The 16285-nt window shown below is 47.1% G+C and overlaps 1 long non-coding RNA gene across 1 annotated transcript; it reads left to right on the top strand.

The window, feature by feature from the left end:
- The first annotated feature begins 3313 nt into the window (after positions 1 to 3313).
- Positions 3314 to 16225, top strand: LOC121286737. Its single transcript, XR_005945041.1, has 2 exons — positions 3314 to 3801; positions 15613 to 16225. It is a non-coding gene; the product is annotated as an uncharacterized LOC121286737 (long non-coding RNA).
- The last annotated feature ends 60 nt before the right edge of the window (positions 16226 to 16285 follow it).

Here is a 16285-nt window from a genome sequence, read left to right as displayed (position 1 = left end):
CTCCAGAGCCCCAGCTCACAGTGAGGTTTCAGGAGATGGAAGTGACGAGCGGAAAAGTCTAGGATTGGGAGTCATTGAGCAGGTGAGGCACAAGTCAGAAGGCCAGCAGCAAGCGGGTAGGTTAGGGAGCAGGAGCGGCCTCTCCAACATGCCACTGATCAGACCAGCCGGAGATGATGTTAAAATGAATCTCAGGATGATAAACAGGAATACAGGCCCCATTAACCGACCAACATTAAAGTGAAACAACATAAAATGGGACAACGTTAAACTGGAAATTCCTGAACACTGTTTTGTTAAGCTTGTAGTTGACAGCTTTTGCTAAACAGTTGAGAGGTGTGAGTGACAGACAGGGCTGTATCGCTCCCAATGAAGGCTGAAATGTGCAATTGTGGCAAGCTGGGAGCAGTGCAACATCCAAATGTGTTCAATCTTCATCTTCATTAGATCTTTGAAATGGATGATTGAAAGGAATAGGGAGTTAATGGTGTAAAAGGAGAGATTACAGGAGGTTGGCCATGAGCTACAAGATCTATTAAATGTCCAAACACTGTGCTCAGAAATGGCCGGTGATAGAGTATCTGAGTGCAGAAGATAATACATTAAAAATTGTTGACTCTTTTCCCTCTCTGACTTTCTGAATATATCAATTCTGATAAAATATGGACAAGTTACTCTTGAAGAAATGTGTCTTTTAAAATAAACTGAAGTACAGTCAGAAACAGAAATTTTTCCCCAAAAGCACACTTTACTCATAACATTTGTAGAAGTACATTCCAAAACATTTCAAATTGATCGTTACAGAAAGTGCAATGAAATTTAACTTTTCTCCTTGCACTGTGAGTCGTCTCAATACAATTGCAAAACTCTTGATATTTACAATATACATTCCATGTCAGGCATATAGCCTGAAGGGTTCTACGGTTTCCTGCCCCTTGGTGCATGTTATGATCCCAGCTGAAGTTACCACTGGACAAGCTTGATCCCAGGATGGGACCCAGCTTTTTTATTATTCATTCATGGGATGTGGGCTTCGCTGGCTGGGCCAGCATTTATTGCCCATCCCTAGTTGCCCTTCAGAAGGTGCTAGTGAGCTGCCTTCTTGAACCAGTGCAGCTAGGGAGTTCCAGGATTTTGACCCAGCGACAGTGAAGGAATGGTGATATATTTCCAAGTCAGGATGTTGAGTGGTTTGGAAGGGAACTTCCAGGTGGTGGCATTCCCATCTATCTGCTGGCCTTGTCCTTCTAGATGGTAGTGGTTGTGGGTTTGGCAAGGGCTGTCTAAGAAGCCTTGGTGAATTCCTGCAGTGCATCTTGTAGATTGGACACACTGCTGCTACTGTGTGTCGGTGGTGGAGGGAGTGAAAGTTTGTGGATTGGGTGCCAATCAAGTGAGCTGCTTTGTCCTCGACAGTGTCAAGCTTCGAGTGTTTGATCCTAATTTTTATTTTTTGTTTAGAGACGTGGAGAATGGCTACTGAACAGAGTCACAGGAGTCAGCTGATGAACTTTTAACAAAAGAATAAAACATTTATTAAACAAGAGAAAATGAACTATATATAATGCTCTTCACCCACAAGTATACCTTCACAGATATATACAGATTTGTAAGGATAACACAAGTTACAAAAGTTATTTTATGCTCTAATGTTCACAGTAAGTACACAGTCTTTGTAAACCAATAAGCAACCTGTGGTTAGGCACCAGTACACTCTGAAACCAAGTGACAGATAACACCCTAAACAGATGCTATGAATTTCTGATCAACTATATCCCCACACGCCCTCTCCCCGACCCCCGCTCCCCCCCCACCCCCAGACGCTTATCACATCATGAGCCAACTGGTCTCACTGCACTCCCCCTCTCACACCAGGGTTTCCAATCTCCACTTTCGAAAAACTTGCTTTGAAATCTTCTACCAAATGACACTCTCAGACACTTTCCACAAGGGTCCATCTCCAGCATTTCGAACTCTCCTTCCAATGTTCCTCTCCCCTGGATCACCACGTGCATTCAAACTTTCTTCCATGTATTATCTCTCTCTCACTGACTCAGCTGTGCCAACAGAACACCACTGCTTCACATGCCCATAGTAAAGAGTTAGAGACCTCTGGCTGTCTCCTTGGATCTTCCAGCTTCTTGTACACCATATTGCTTTAAATCTGCATCCTGCAGCTTTCTTCTCTTTAAGTTTGAAGCCTTTCTCTCTGCTCCTTACTTTCACTTCCACAAAACAGGACTTTTTCCAGACTCCTGTCCTTGTCCTTTGTCTAGACTGTCCTCCTGGGACCTTTCCTGTTCCACCCCCCTGGATTTGGGGACCTTCTTTTTTAGTCTCTGGAACCTGCTCCTCTGCAGTTCCCTTTCCCGTCCAGCTTCTCTGGAATCCTGGTTTGGGACTTGCTATCTGTCCCTCCCAGGCTGCTTCTGTTGGCAGCTGCTTCCAGCTGAACTGAAACTATTTTCCTGTCTCTGTGGGGCCTCCTGTTGCTGAGCAACAGCACAGTTTTTTTAAACCTTGTGTTTGTTTTAACTTCCCTTCAATAGTTGTAAAACCTTCATTAAAATGCAAGCATCTTTTAAAGTGAAACTAAAACTCAATTTATTTTCTTAACGCACAAATACAGGAATACAAATCAAACTTAAACATTAAAGCTAAAACTCGTTCCTAACACCCACAAATACAAATATAACTTACTTAAACTATCTCTATTTCCTAACAGCGCACTATGCAGACTCTTCAGTTAACAGATTGTCACCACCCTGAGAAGTATTCAGTTGGATTGCAAAACCCTTTTGAAGTTGTCCTCCTGGCTCTGGTAGTGAGTGCATTGGTCTTGATTTCTGACAGTTTAAAATCTCAAAGCTATTTTCAAATATTACACCTTTGTTTTATGAATATTCCATATATTTTGTATCATGCGGCGAATATGGTGACCCGATCGCCACAAGCTGGGCGAGCATCAAGATCCTATTGGACAACAATGGGTTAGAGTGATAGCCACTGAGCCAGGCCTGACACCTGAAAGAAAGTGTCTTTTACACCGCAAATTGAGAAAACCTTTCTTAATCTGTCCATCAGAGCCTGGCTATGCCAGTGAGACCGGTTCCTATTCGCTTCTCCCATTCTGTCGGAATGTCAGTCATCCAGACGACTGCTGCAAACTGCAGAGTCATGCTGATATCTGTGAAAGTGCCGGAACATTCAATTACGTTCCAGGAACCGGCCTCAGGAACTCCCGATTGGACGGAACACGAGCAGCCACGCCCCCTACTTGCTGCGTACCGGCAGATCGACTGTGTGTGGCTGCACGCTGAGCACGTCTTAAAGGAGCAGCAGCCTCCGGTGCTCTGGGAGTGTGGGCGGGAGCTGCAGGTTTGAATAAGTGAATAAGTCATTAAACCAGTTCTTCCAACGTCCTCGTTTCCTCATTTCTGCGGCTGAATGTTTCTCAAAAGGATAAAAAGTTGAGACTCACCGCATTTGGGTAAATTGTTTCGTTTCTTAACGTATCGACGCTACAGTTGAATTATTGAGCTGGAGCCCAGTTTAAAGAGCTGCCCTGTGGCCAGCCGAGGAGCTGAGGGAAAAGTGAGGTTCGCTGGCTAATTTAGTGCAACTCTCCTGCTCCCGGGTGACTCCTGTGGGGTGTCTCCCTGTGCTGAGCGAGGACCAGCTTACTGGCTCGGTTGTGATGCTGCCACAGTCGAAGAAGAGCCCATCAGACACATTAGAAGAACAGACACTGGAGGGCGGGACTGGAGCCATAGAGAGAGAGTCAGCATCCTAAATTCCCAGGTAAGAAGGACTTGCATTTCTATCACACCTGTCACCGCCTGAGGACGTCCCAAAGTGCTTCACAGACATTGAAGTACTTCTGAAGTGTCCTCACTGTTGCGATGTACAAAACGCAATAGGCAAATTGGACACAGCAAGATCCCAAAAACTGGACCATGTTAATGACCTAATCTGTTTTGACTGATGTTGATTAAGAGATGAATATTGGCCCAAGACACCTGGAAGAACTCCCCTGCTCTTACCCCAGTAGGTGGCCATTGGAACTTTTACATCCACCTGAGAGGGCAGATGGGACCTCAGTTTAATGTCTGATCTGAAAGACGGCACTTCCCAATAGTGCAGCATTCCCTCAGTACTGATACTGGGATTGTCAACCTGGATTACATGTTTGAGTCTCTGAAGTGGGATTCAAACTCCACAACTTTCAGGGGGTTATACTCACTGAGGCAAGGCTGACATCTAACAAATTGTCCTAATGCGGGGACGGTGGATGATTCCTCCCTCCCCCAATAGCCAGGGACACTTTTACTGTCCCTACCACCTTCTAACACAGCCAGATGTTATTAGGCGGTGCCTGAGAGGTCAGGTGAATCTTGTGCTGATCCTGAGCCCCATAACAGTGTGACACAGATTTCCCCACAGTGTTGTGTATCCATCTAGACACCTCCTCTACCATACCTCCAACATTTGGATGAGTCTTTAAATTGAGGCTTGTCTGCTCTGAAGTGGTTCTAAAAGATCCCATGGTGACTATTTCAAAGAAGTACTGGGAGAACCCCCTCCCCCCGTGTTCTGAATTTATTTATTGATCAGCCAACATTGCTAAAAGCATGTTAATCAGGTAATGATCACATTTCTGTTAGTGGGGTCTTGCTGTGCGCAGATTGGCTCTACATTTCCTATATCACAACAGTGATTACACTTCAAAAAAGTACTTCATTGACTGTAAAGTGTTGAGGACACTGGAGGTCATGAAAGAATCTACGGATATGCAAATTCTTTCTCTAACTCCCTTTCTCCTCCTTTTTATCCTTTTCCTCCTGTCTTTTTTTCTTTTTCTCCAAATATGTTGATGCAAAATAGCTGAAAATTAAAATTTAAAATCAAAGCATTTTAAAAATGGGGTAATTGTTCTGGACTATTGTACTTACCTTAATTAAAATCCATTCTCTGCTCAAACTGATCACCAACTGCGGATCAGAGATTTTTTTTTATTATTTATTCATTTACGGGATGTGGGCATCACTGGCTGGGCCAGCACTTATTCCCCATCTCTAATTGCCCCTTGAGAAGGTGGTGGTGAGCTGCCTTCTTGAACCACTGCAGTCCATGTGGTGTAGGTACACCCACAGTGCTGTTAGGGAGGGAGTTCCAGGATTTTGACCCAGCAACAGTGAAGGAATGGCTGATATATTTCCAAGTCAGGATGGTGAGTGCCTTGGAGGCGAACTTCCAGGTGGTGGTGTTCCCATCTATCTGCTGCCCTCGTTCTTCTAGACGGTAGTGGTTGTGCATTTCTGTAAATAAAAGCTTGCAAAGTGTACAAAGGCTTAGCTCTAATGTTCAATCCTGGCGATCTGAGTTCCAACAACCACACCCTTGCCCTCTCTGTTCACTGAGCGGGCACTCTCTAATCTAACATCATGTTCCTGACAGTTTCAGGAATGTGAAAATTTAAATTGACCCTGCTCAGGTGTTATTGAAACAAAAGGAACTCTGTCCTTGATCCTGGTTTCACTTCATAGATATCTTTCACAGAACCCTGGGACTGGGAGAGATTGAGTGAATTCACCACTGTAATGGGAACAAGAGAGAGAGAATGGGGATATGGGAGAGACAGGTCTGGGAATGAGAGCGCAAGCGCAGGGAGCTACAATAAAGATCAGAAACCCAAGGCACTGGAATAAGAAAGACTGAGAGTCCAGAATGAAATGTGAAATTGAAAGAACTACCCGGAATTAGCATGAAGCAGAATCTGGCGTGTGTAATTCAAAACAGAAAATGCTGGAAACACTCAGAAGCTCTCGAAAGAGAGAAACAGAGTTAATATTTCAGGTTGATGACCTTTTATCATATACTCAACATCCACAGTATTTTGCTTTTGTCTGTCTTGTTTGTGTTGACTCCCCCAGTGCAGCACTGAGGGAGTCCTGCACTGTTGAAACATCTCTATTGATGGAGATGTTAAACATCTCAGGTAGCCACAAAAGATACTACTACCGCTATGTTGAAAAAGAGCAATGGAGTTATTCTCAGTGTCCTGACCAATAACATCCCTCAATTAATGGCACTAAAACACATTATCTGCTCATTATCACAATACCCAGGCTTAAGCTGACAAGTGGCAAGTAACATTCGCGCCACACAAGTGTCAGGCAATGACCATCCCCAACAAGAGAGAATCCAACCATTTCCTCTTGATGTTCAATAGCATCACCATCACTGAACCCCCATTATTAACATCCTTGGGGTTACCATTGACCAGAAACTGAACTGGGCCAACCATATAAACACTGTAGCTACAAGAGCAGGTCAGAAGCTAGGAATCGTGCAATTAGTAACTCACCTCCTGACTCCTCAAAGTCCATCCACCATCTACAAGGCACAAGTCAGGAACGTGATGGAATACTCCCCACTTGCCTGGATGACTGCAGCTCCCACAACACTGAAGAAGCTGGACACCATCCAGGACAAAGCAGGCTGCTTGATTGGCACCCCATCTACAAACATTCACTCACTCCACCACCGATGCATAGTAGCAGCAGTGTGTACCATCTACAAGATGCACTGCAGGAATTCACCAAGGTTCCTTAGACAGCACCTTCCAAACCCACGACCACTACCACCTAGAAGGACAAGGGCAGCAGATAGATGGGAACACCACCACCTGAAAGTTCCCCTCCAAGTCACTCACCATCCTGGGAAATATATCACTGTTCCTTCACTGTTGCTGGGTCAAAATCCTGGAACTCCCTCCCTAACAGCACTGTGGGTGTACCTACACCACATGGACTGCAGCGGTTCAAGAAGGCAGCTCACCACCACCTTCTCAAGGGCAACTAGGATGGGCAATAAATGCTGGCCCAGCCAGCAAAGCTTGCATCCCATGAATGAATTAAAAAAAAATTGGCTGCTCCATTTCCTACATTACAACAGTGACTACACATCAAAGAAAAGTATTTCATTGGCTGGAAAGTACTTTGGGATGAACTAAGCATGGGCACTGGGGTGTCAGTGTAAATTATGACTCAGATGACCATTCGTTTCAAAGAATTGTTATATTGCTCGAGCTGAGTCCAGACTGACTTACCCAGACTGACTCATTTTTCCCCAACTATTTACTAATTGACAGCAAATCCTAAGTGAACAATAGAATTATTTATTCCCACTGGTTTACAGAAAGGATCATCCAGACACTCCAACAGATTTGAATGCTTGTTTATCTTGAAAAATTACTAATCAATATCAAGACTGTATTTCAAAATTGTTTTTTTTGGGGGAGATTGCTTGTGAATCAGACATTTTTGATGAGTCCAGTTGTGGACTAATTGTTGTAGATATGGTGGGAAAATACAGCCCAGTCATTCAGGGACATGGACTCTAAATGCTGAGGGCTGTTCAGAGTCTCCTCAGAAACATCTACCCACCAACCTTTTCTGAAGGTGTGAAGTAAAAGCCACTCATATGAAGTTAGAAGTTGAGTTTCTCTCTACAACTCTTCCACCAACTGGTTCCAAACTTTTACCAGCTGCCTGTTATTCTTCCATAAGAAAGAAAGACTTGAATTTATGTAGCACTTACAATGTCTTATAGTGTTTCACATCCAATGAAATAAGCTTTGAAGAATGGTCACTGCTATAATGTAGGAAATACAGCAGCCAATTTGCACACAGCAAGATCCCACATACAGCACATGATAATGACTACATAATCTGTCTTACTTATGCTGGCTGTGCAATAAATATTGGCCCCAGGATATTAGGGTGAATTTCACTGCTCTTCTTCCAATATTGGACATGGGATCTTTTACACCAGCCTGGAGGAGGAGCTGAGATCACATCTCATCAGAAAGATATAGCCTCCAACAGCTCTGCACACCCTCAGTACTGCAGTGCAGTGTTAGTCTAGATTGTGTACTGTAGGATCTGGAGTAGAGGAACCCATACCCCAGTGAGAGTCAGTGTGTGTGGAACCCAAACCCCAGTGAGAGTCAGTGTGTGTGGAACCCAAACCCCAGTGAGAGTAAGTGTGTGTGGAACCCACACCCCAGTGAGAGTCAGTGTGTGTGGAACCCACACCCCAGTGAGAGTCAGTGTGTGTGGAACCCACAGCCCAGTGAGAGTCAGTGTGTGTGGAACCCACAGCCCAGTGAGAGTCAGTGTGTGTGGAACCCACAGCCCAGTGAGAGTCAGTGTGTGTGGAACCCACAGCCCAGTGAGAGTCAGTGTGTGTGGAACCCACAGCCCAGTGTGAGTCAGTGTGTGTGGAACCCACAGCCCAGTGTGAGTCAGTGTGTGTGGAACCCACAGCCCAGTGTGAGTCAGTGTGTGTGGAACCCACAGCCCAGTGTGAGTCAGTGTGTGTGGAACCCACAGCCCAGTGAGAGTCAGTGTGTGTGGAACCCACAGCCCAGTGAGAGTCAGTGTGTGTGGAACCCACAGCCCAGTGAGAGTCAGTGTGTGTGGAACCCACAGCCCAGTGAGAGTCAGTGTGTGTGGAACCCACAGCCCAGTGAGAGTCAGTGTGTGTGGAACCCACAGACCAGTGAGAGTCAGTGCGTGTGGAACCCACAGACCAGTGAGAGTCAGTGCGTGTGGAACCCACAGCCCAGTGAGAGTCAGTGCGTGTGGAACCCACAGCCCAGTGAGAGTCAGTGCGTGTGGAACCCACAGCCCAGTGAGAGTCAGTGCGTGTGGAACCCACAGCCCAGTGAGAGTCAGTGCGTGTGGAACCCACAGCCCAGTGAGAGTCAGTGCGTGTGGAACCCACAGCCCAGTGAGAGTCAGTGCGTGTGGAACCCACAGCCCAGTGAGAGTCAGTGCGTGTGGAACCCACAGCCCAGTGAGAGTCAGTGCGTGTGGAACCCACAGCCCAGTGAGAGTCAGTGCGTGTGGAACCCACAGCCCAGTGAGAGTCAGTGCGTGTGGAACCCACAGCCCAGTGAGAGTCAGTGCGTGTGGAACCCACAGCCCAGTGAGAGTCAGTGCGTGTGGAACCCACAGCCCAGTGAGAGTCAGTGCGTGTGGAACCCACAGCCCAGTGAGAGTCAGTGCGTGTGGAACCCACAGCCCAGTGAGAGTCAGTGCGTGTGGAACCCACAGCCCAGTGAGAGTCAGTGCGTGTGGAACCCACAGCCCAGTGAGAGTCAGTGCGTGTGGAACCCACAGCCCAGTGAGAGTCAGTGCGTGTGGAACCCACAGCCCAGTGAGAGTCAGTGCGTGTGGAACCCACAGCCCAGTGAGAGTCAGTGCGTGTGGAACCCACAGCCCAGTGAGAGTCAGTGCGTGTGGAACCCACAGCCCAGTGAGAGTCAGTGCGTGTGGAACCCACAGCCCAGTGAGAGTCAGTGCGTGTGGAACCCACAGCCCAGTGAGAGTCAGTGCGTGTGGAACCCACAGCCCAGTGAGAGTCAGTGCGTGTGGAACCCACAGCCCAGTGAGAGTCAGTGCGTGTGGAACCCACAGCCCAGTGAGAGTCAGTGCGTGTGGAACCCACAGCCCAGTGAGAGTCAGTGCGTGTGGAACCCACAGCCCAGTGAGAGTCAGTGCGTGTGGAACCCACAGCCCAGTGAGAGTCAGTGCGTGTGGAACCCACAGCCCAGTGAGAGTCAGTGTGTGTGGAACCCACAGCCCAGTGAGAGTCAGTGTGTGTGGAACCCACAGCCCAGTGAGAGTCAGTGTGTGTGGAACCCACAGCCCAGTGAGAGTCAGTGTGTGTGGAACCCACAGCCCAGTGAGAGTCAGTGTGTGTGGAACCCACAGCCCAGTGTGAGTCAGTGTGTGTGGAACCCGTACCCTGTGGAACTGTCATGGTTTCAATCTTATTCTGTGATTTCCTATTGGTTTGAACAGCCCCAGCAAGAATGGTCCTGCATTGTTCAATGTCAAGTGTCAGCCTCTGCACACCTTCAGGTGCAGAGTTGAAAGGGTTAACCCCTGTGAGATATATTGTCGCTGACAGGCAATGACTAATCAAAAAAACAGTCACTCGCTTTATTGCATCAGCATGTGACCATGGTAATGTGAATGGATGAATAGGGAGGGAAAGTTCTGTAGTTAAAATAGGGAAAGAATCCTTTCTAAAATATTCATTGCAGAATGTTCCAAGTTGTTTATGTATACATTCAAATTTTGTTGCTTTTAATGCTTGGGCCCCCTTGCTGTGTAAAAATACAAAGCAGGTTCCCAGTCACTTCATTCCAGTCAGCAGACTTACTGAAGGATATGAACCCCTTCGCATGTCTCAACACAGTTTGTGCCAACAGCTAAAGTCTCTTTGACCACTCGCAGGCTGCCCAGTGGTGCCAGCTTGGTCCAGTGAAGGGCACATGTCGCTTCTGTGTGGGAAGGTTGTGCATTCAGATTCCAGCCCAGAAACCTGAGCACATTATCCCAGGCTGATTGTCCCAGGTCAGCACTGATGAAATGCTCTGATAGTCTCTCCCTCTCACTAGCTCTGTAATCGTCTTCAGCTCCACAAGCCTAACATCTCAGTGCTCTTTTAAATCTGGCCTCTTGCACAATCCCAATTTCTATCACCCCACCATTGGTGGCCATACTTTCAGCTGTACAGCTGAACTCTGAAATTACTTCTCAGCCTCTCTCTTCTCCTTGAAGATGCTCTTTAAAACCTATCTTCATGGCCAAAGTCTTGATTTTCAGCCCTCTTATCTCTTTAAGTGGCTCGCTGTCAGAATCTTGTGCTCGTGTGTAGCACTTGAGGCATTTTACTAACCTTAAAGATGCTTTATAAATGCAAGGTGTTGATGTTGCTGCACGGTCACTGTCGGAGATGCCTTTTTTAATATTCATTCATGGAATGTGGGTGTCACTGGCTAGGCCAGTATTTATTGCCCATCCCTAATTGCCCTTGAGAAGGTGGTGATGAGCTGTCTTCTTGAACTGCTGCCGTCCATGTGGTGTAGGTACAGTGCTGTTAGGGAGGGATTTCCAGGATTTTGACCCAGCGACAGTGAAGGAACGACCAATATAAGTCAGGATGGTGAGTGACTTGGAGGGGAAATTCCAGGTGGTGGTGTTCCCATGTGTCTGCTGTCCTTGTCCTTCTGGCTAGTAGAGGCTGCAGGTTTGGAAGGCGCTGTTAAAGGAGTCTTAGTGAGTTGCTGCAGTGCATCTTGTAGGTGGTACACACTGCTGCCACAGCGTATCTGTGGTGGAGTGGGTGAATGTTGAAGGTGGTGGATGGGGTGTCAATCAAGCAGCTGCCTTGTCCTGGATGGTATCGAGGTTCATGGGTGTTGTGGGAGCTACACTCATCCAGGCAAGTGGCAAGTATTCCATCACACTCCTGACTTGTGCCTTGTAGATGGTGGACAGGCTTTGGGGAGTCAGGAGTGAGTTACTCACATCAGGATTCCTAGCTTTTGACTTGCTTTTGTAGCCACAGTATTTATACAGCTAGTCCAGTTCAATTTCTGGTCAATGATAACCCCCAGGATGTTGATAGTAGGGGGTTCAATGATGGTAAGGCCATTGAATGTCATGGGGAGATGGTTGGATTCTCTCTTGCTGATGATGGTCATTACCGGACACTTGTGTGGTGCAAATGTTACTTGCCACTTGTCAGCCCAAGCCTGGATATTGTCCAGGTCTTGCTGCATATGGACACAGACTGCTTCAGTATATGAGGAGTTGCAAATGGTGCTGAACATTATGCAATCATCAGCGAACATCCCCACTTCTGACCTTATGATGGAGGGAAGGTCATTGATGAAGCGGCTGAAGATGGTTGGGCCGAGGACACTACCCTGAGGAACTCCTGCAGTGATGTCCTGGAGCTGAGATGACTGACCTCTAACAACCACATCTATCTTCCTTTGTGCTAGGTTTGACTTCAACCAGTGAAGAGTTTTCCTCCTGATTCCCATTGACTCCAGTTTTGCTAGGGTTTCTTGATGCCACACTTGGTCAAGTACAGCCTTGATGTCAAGGGCAGTCACTCTCACCTCACTCTTGAATTCAGCTCTTTTGTCCATGTTTGGATCAAAGCTGTATTGCTGGGTAGACACCAGCATTGTAGTTGTACTGGAACAGCTTGGCTAGGAGCATGGCTAGTTCTGGAGCCCAAGTCTTCAATACTATTGCCAGAATGTTGTCAGGGCCATTAACCTTTGCAGAATCCAGCGCTTTCAGCCGTTTCTTGGTATCACATGGAGGGAATCGAATTGGCTGAAGATGGCATCTGTGATGCTGGGGACTGCTGAGGTGGATTATCCATTCAGCATTTCTGGCTGAAGATTGTTGCAAATGCTTCAGCCTTGTCTTTTACACTGCTATGCTGGGCTCCCCCATCATTTAGGATGGGGATATTTGTGGAACTTCCTCCTCCAGTGAGTTGTTTAATTTTCCACCACCAATCATGACTGGATGTGGCAGGACTGCAGAGCTAGGTGATCTGACCCCTTAGTTGTGAGATCACCTAGCTCTGTCTGTTGCATGCTGCTTCTGCTGTTTGGCATGTGATGGACAGAGCTAGTCCTGTGTTGTAGCTTCACCAAGTTCACATCTCATTTTTAGGTATGTCTGGTGCTGCTCCTGGCATGCCCTTCTACACTCTTCATTGAACCAGGGTTTATTCCCCAGCTTGATAGTAATGGTAGAGTGGAGAATGTCCTGGCCTAGGAAGTTACACATTGTGATTGAGTACAATTCTGCTGCTGTTGATGGCCCACAGTACCTCAGGGTTGCCCAGTTTTGAGTTGCTAGGTCTATTTGAAACCCACAACATGTTGGAGGGTATTCTCAATGTGAAGACGGGACTTTGTCTCCACAAGGACTGTGTGGTGGTCACTCCTGCTGATACTGATCATGGACAGATACATCTCCGACAGGCAGCTTGGAGAGGATGAGGTCAAGTATGTTTTTCCCTCTTGTTGGTTCCCTCACCACCTGCCGCAGACCCAGTCTAACAGCTATATCCTTTAGCACTTGACCGGCTCGGTCAGTAGTGGCATTACTGAGCCACCCTTGGTGATGGACATTGAAGTCCCCCACCCAGAGAACATTCTGTGCCTTTGCCACCCTTAGTGCTTCCTCCAAGTGATGTTCAACATGGAGGACACTGATTCATCAGCTGAAGGGGATGGTGCGTGGTAATTAGCAGGAGGATTCCTTGTCCATATTTGATGTGTGTCATGCCCAGAAGCCATGAAGGAATAAAAATAAATATGTGTATATCCTCCTGGTATTTGACAATTTTTTTTAAATAATGGACAAAGACTTTACACTGACTCAAGCCTGCCTAGCTATGGCTCACTCAAAAGGAATTTCTAGCCTTCAGAAAACAGCAAGGATCTCATTATCTCTAAAGAGACGCTAATGCCTCCTGTGACTGCAGAAATCAAATTCCAAGGAGACGCACAAAGATCATTTATGTTTCTAAGGCCAGGCTCTGGCCAACGGAGACGCTACGTCTGAGGACAGAAAGGCCCTGAAACCGTTGAAACGTATTAATGGATGCAACATTAACCCTGTCGAGGATCCAGACTGGGAATGTACATCCGTCCAAACCAAGGGGAAGAAGTGGAGTAATGTTACATGATAACAACAACCCCCCCCCCCCCCCCCCCCCCCCCCCCCCCCCCGCCCTCCACCACACACCAACCCACCCAAACCAAGTGACTAGAACCTGTACGATCGTCTTGTGGAGCTGAATCCAGGCCGTCTGCATCTTCCATTGACAAAGCAGCAGCAGAAACCGAGCTCTGTCCAGGTTTAAATTGCCTGGCCCTCATCTGCACCATTTTCTACTGGAGTGTCTGGACTTTGCTACCAGTGTGTACCACAAAACTGATCCGTTTCTACATGCGTCTCCCATCGTGGAAGTCAATGCTACTGGAAAAGTGCGTCACCCTGCATTAGCTTCAGCCTGCTAACCACCCTGAAGGAATACACCATTGGACTTTTGATTCTGGACTCTGGACACATGGGAAACAATAATTCTTATCTTGCCTGTGGCCTTTGCCCTTTACCTCTCTTTTTCCCTTATCCCCCTTTTATAGTGTGAATGTACCAGGGTAGTGACACCCCCCTCCCTGCATTTTTGTGTGTGTGTAAAATAAATTAACCCTCTGATTTTACCCTAGCTCGAGTGGGGTTATTAATAGAGGATTGGATCATTCCAAACACCGAAGGGTGGGGGAAATTACACCACCGCTTATAAAGGGGGAAATCAAAAATACTTTTCCATTTATGGACGGGTAGTGAGAGGAGAAATCAGCGCTGTTTAAATTAAACCCCCTCCTGCCCCTAACCCCTGATGCTATGAGTCTTCATGGGGTCCTGCCCAACTGTATATCACTGTGCCACCGCCTCTGCTGGGCCTGTCCTGCTGGTGGGACAGGACATACCCAGGGATGGTGATGGTGGAGTCTGGGACATTATCTGTAAGGTATGATTCCGTGAGTATGACTATGTCAGGCTATTGCTTCTTGAGTCTGTGAGACAGCTCTCCCAGTTTTGGTCCTAGTCCCCAGATGTTAGCAAGGAGGACTTTGCTGGGTTGACAGGGCTGAGATGGCCATTGTCGCTTCTGGTGCCTGGGTCGATGCCGGGTGGTTAGGCCAGTTTCATTCCTTTTAGGCTTCGTAGTGGTTTGAAATTGCTGAGTAGCCCTGTCTGTTCTCACAGGTGCACATAAAAGACCCTGTCACCATTCTTCAAAGAGCAGGGGAGGGGGGGGTGGGGGGGGTTCTTTACATCGACCTGAGTTGGTGGAAGGGACCTCAACTTAGGTTTCATCCAGTGACAGTGCAGCATTCTCTCAGTACTGCACGGGGAGTGTCAGCCTGAATTATGGGCTCAAGTTTCTGAATGACACTTGAACCTACAACCATGTGATTCAAGAGGTGAGATGTGCCTGCTGAGCTAAAACAAAGTCTGTAAGAATCATTGCTAACCATAAAAATAAAAATAGCTGGAAAAACTCAGCAGGTCTGACAGCATTTGCGCAGAGGAATATAGATAAAGTTTCGAGTCCGTATGACTCTTCAACAGAACTAAAGCAAAATAGAAAAGAGGTGAAATATAAGCTGGTTTAAGTGGGGGGTGGGGGGGGGGTGGTTGGGGATGGGACAGGTAGAGCTCTACTTAACCAACATATGGTTATCATTCATTACTAAGCCAGGGACTCACGGAATAACCTTCATGCTAATGATTAACTCCCATTACCTGGTCTTTCATGAATTTCTCCTTCAATCTGATGTTTACTTATAAACAGACAGAAAGTAAAGCATAAATGGGGCAGGACTCCTGTACATCTAAAGATTGAGGTGCAGTTATAATCAGATATACATCCAGCACTGTAACTGTGTGTGTGTGTGTGTGTGTAACAGGACTGAGTGCCCCAGCACTGACTGTGTGTGTGTGTGTGTGTGTGTGTTTGTAACAGGACTGAGCATGTTTGTATAACAGGACTGAGTGTCCCAGCGCTGTCTGTGTGTGTATAATAGGACTGAGTGTCCCAGCGCTGTCTGTGTGTGTGTATGTATAACAGGACAGTGTGTCCCAGCACTGACTAATCTGACTAATACTATGTTGCCACTGATACTGATTTCCTTGCCTCTATTTGCAGTGCCGGCTATATTTTCCTGCGGAGGATTCTGTGTTGCTGGTGCTCGGTTTGGTGTGGAACACATCCCGGTTAGTGAGTGGTCATCCTGCCTCCAGACTGTGACCATCACATTTGCAGCCAAGGGAGAACAGGAGCAGGGCGGACTGTTCACCCGGACTATCCTTTCAGTGCCACCTCCACTCCTCACACCAAACACTGCCATCATTGTAACTGCTGGACCATTGCACAGACTGCCCAATAAGGTCAGAGGGATTGAGAGTACAAGACTGTCATGTAATGCTGCCCTTGATTGTGACTGAAGTCTGCAACTAGGGTTTTGGTGCTTCAAAGTATCAATCAAGGACCCAGGCGCTGAATCCTGAGGGATTGGTCCTACCATCCCGAAAACATTGTCCATTTTCCGCCCTCTCCTCGATCTCTGGACAGAGAAACTGTTTTGTTCATGAGGGAGATTCTCACACCAGAAAACAGGAAGAAGAACGTTGGAAAAGCAGTGGAATTTGTGATTTTCGGCCTGGGAGAGGGATAAGGATGGAGTGAGCAGAAGTGTGTTTAGTAACTGGACAGTGAGATGAGCTTGTGACCGGTCACCTGTCCTCGGAAACCTCCACAATCGAAAGAAAGCCCAAAAACAGCCACTCTGTAAGGAAGGGGAGAGCAGAAATCCCCGCCC

This window comes from Carcharodon carcharias, chromosome 14, assembly GCF_017639515.1.
Source record: "Carcharodon carcharias isolate sCarCar2 chromosome 14, sCarCar2.pri, whole genome shotgun sequence".
In the NCBI taxonomy this organism is placed as follows: Eukaryota; Metazoa; Chordata; class Chondrichthyes; order Lamniformes; family Lamnidae; genus Carcharodon; species Carcharodon carcharias.
This window is presented reverse-complemented; position numbering and strand designations above follow the sequence as displayed.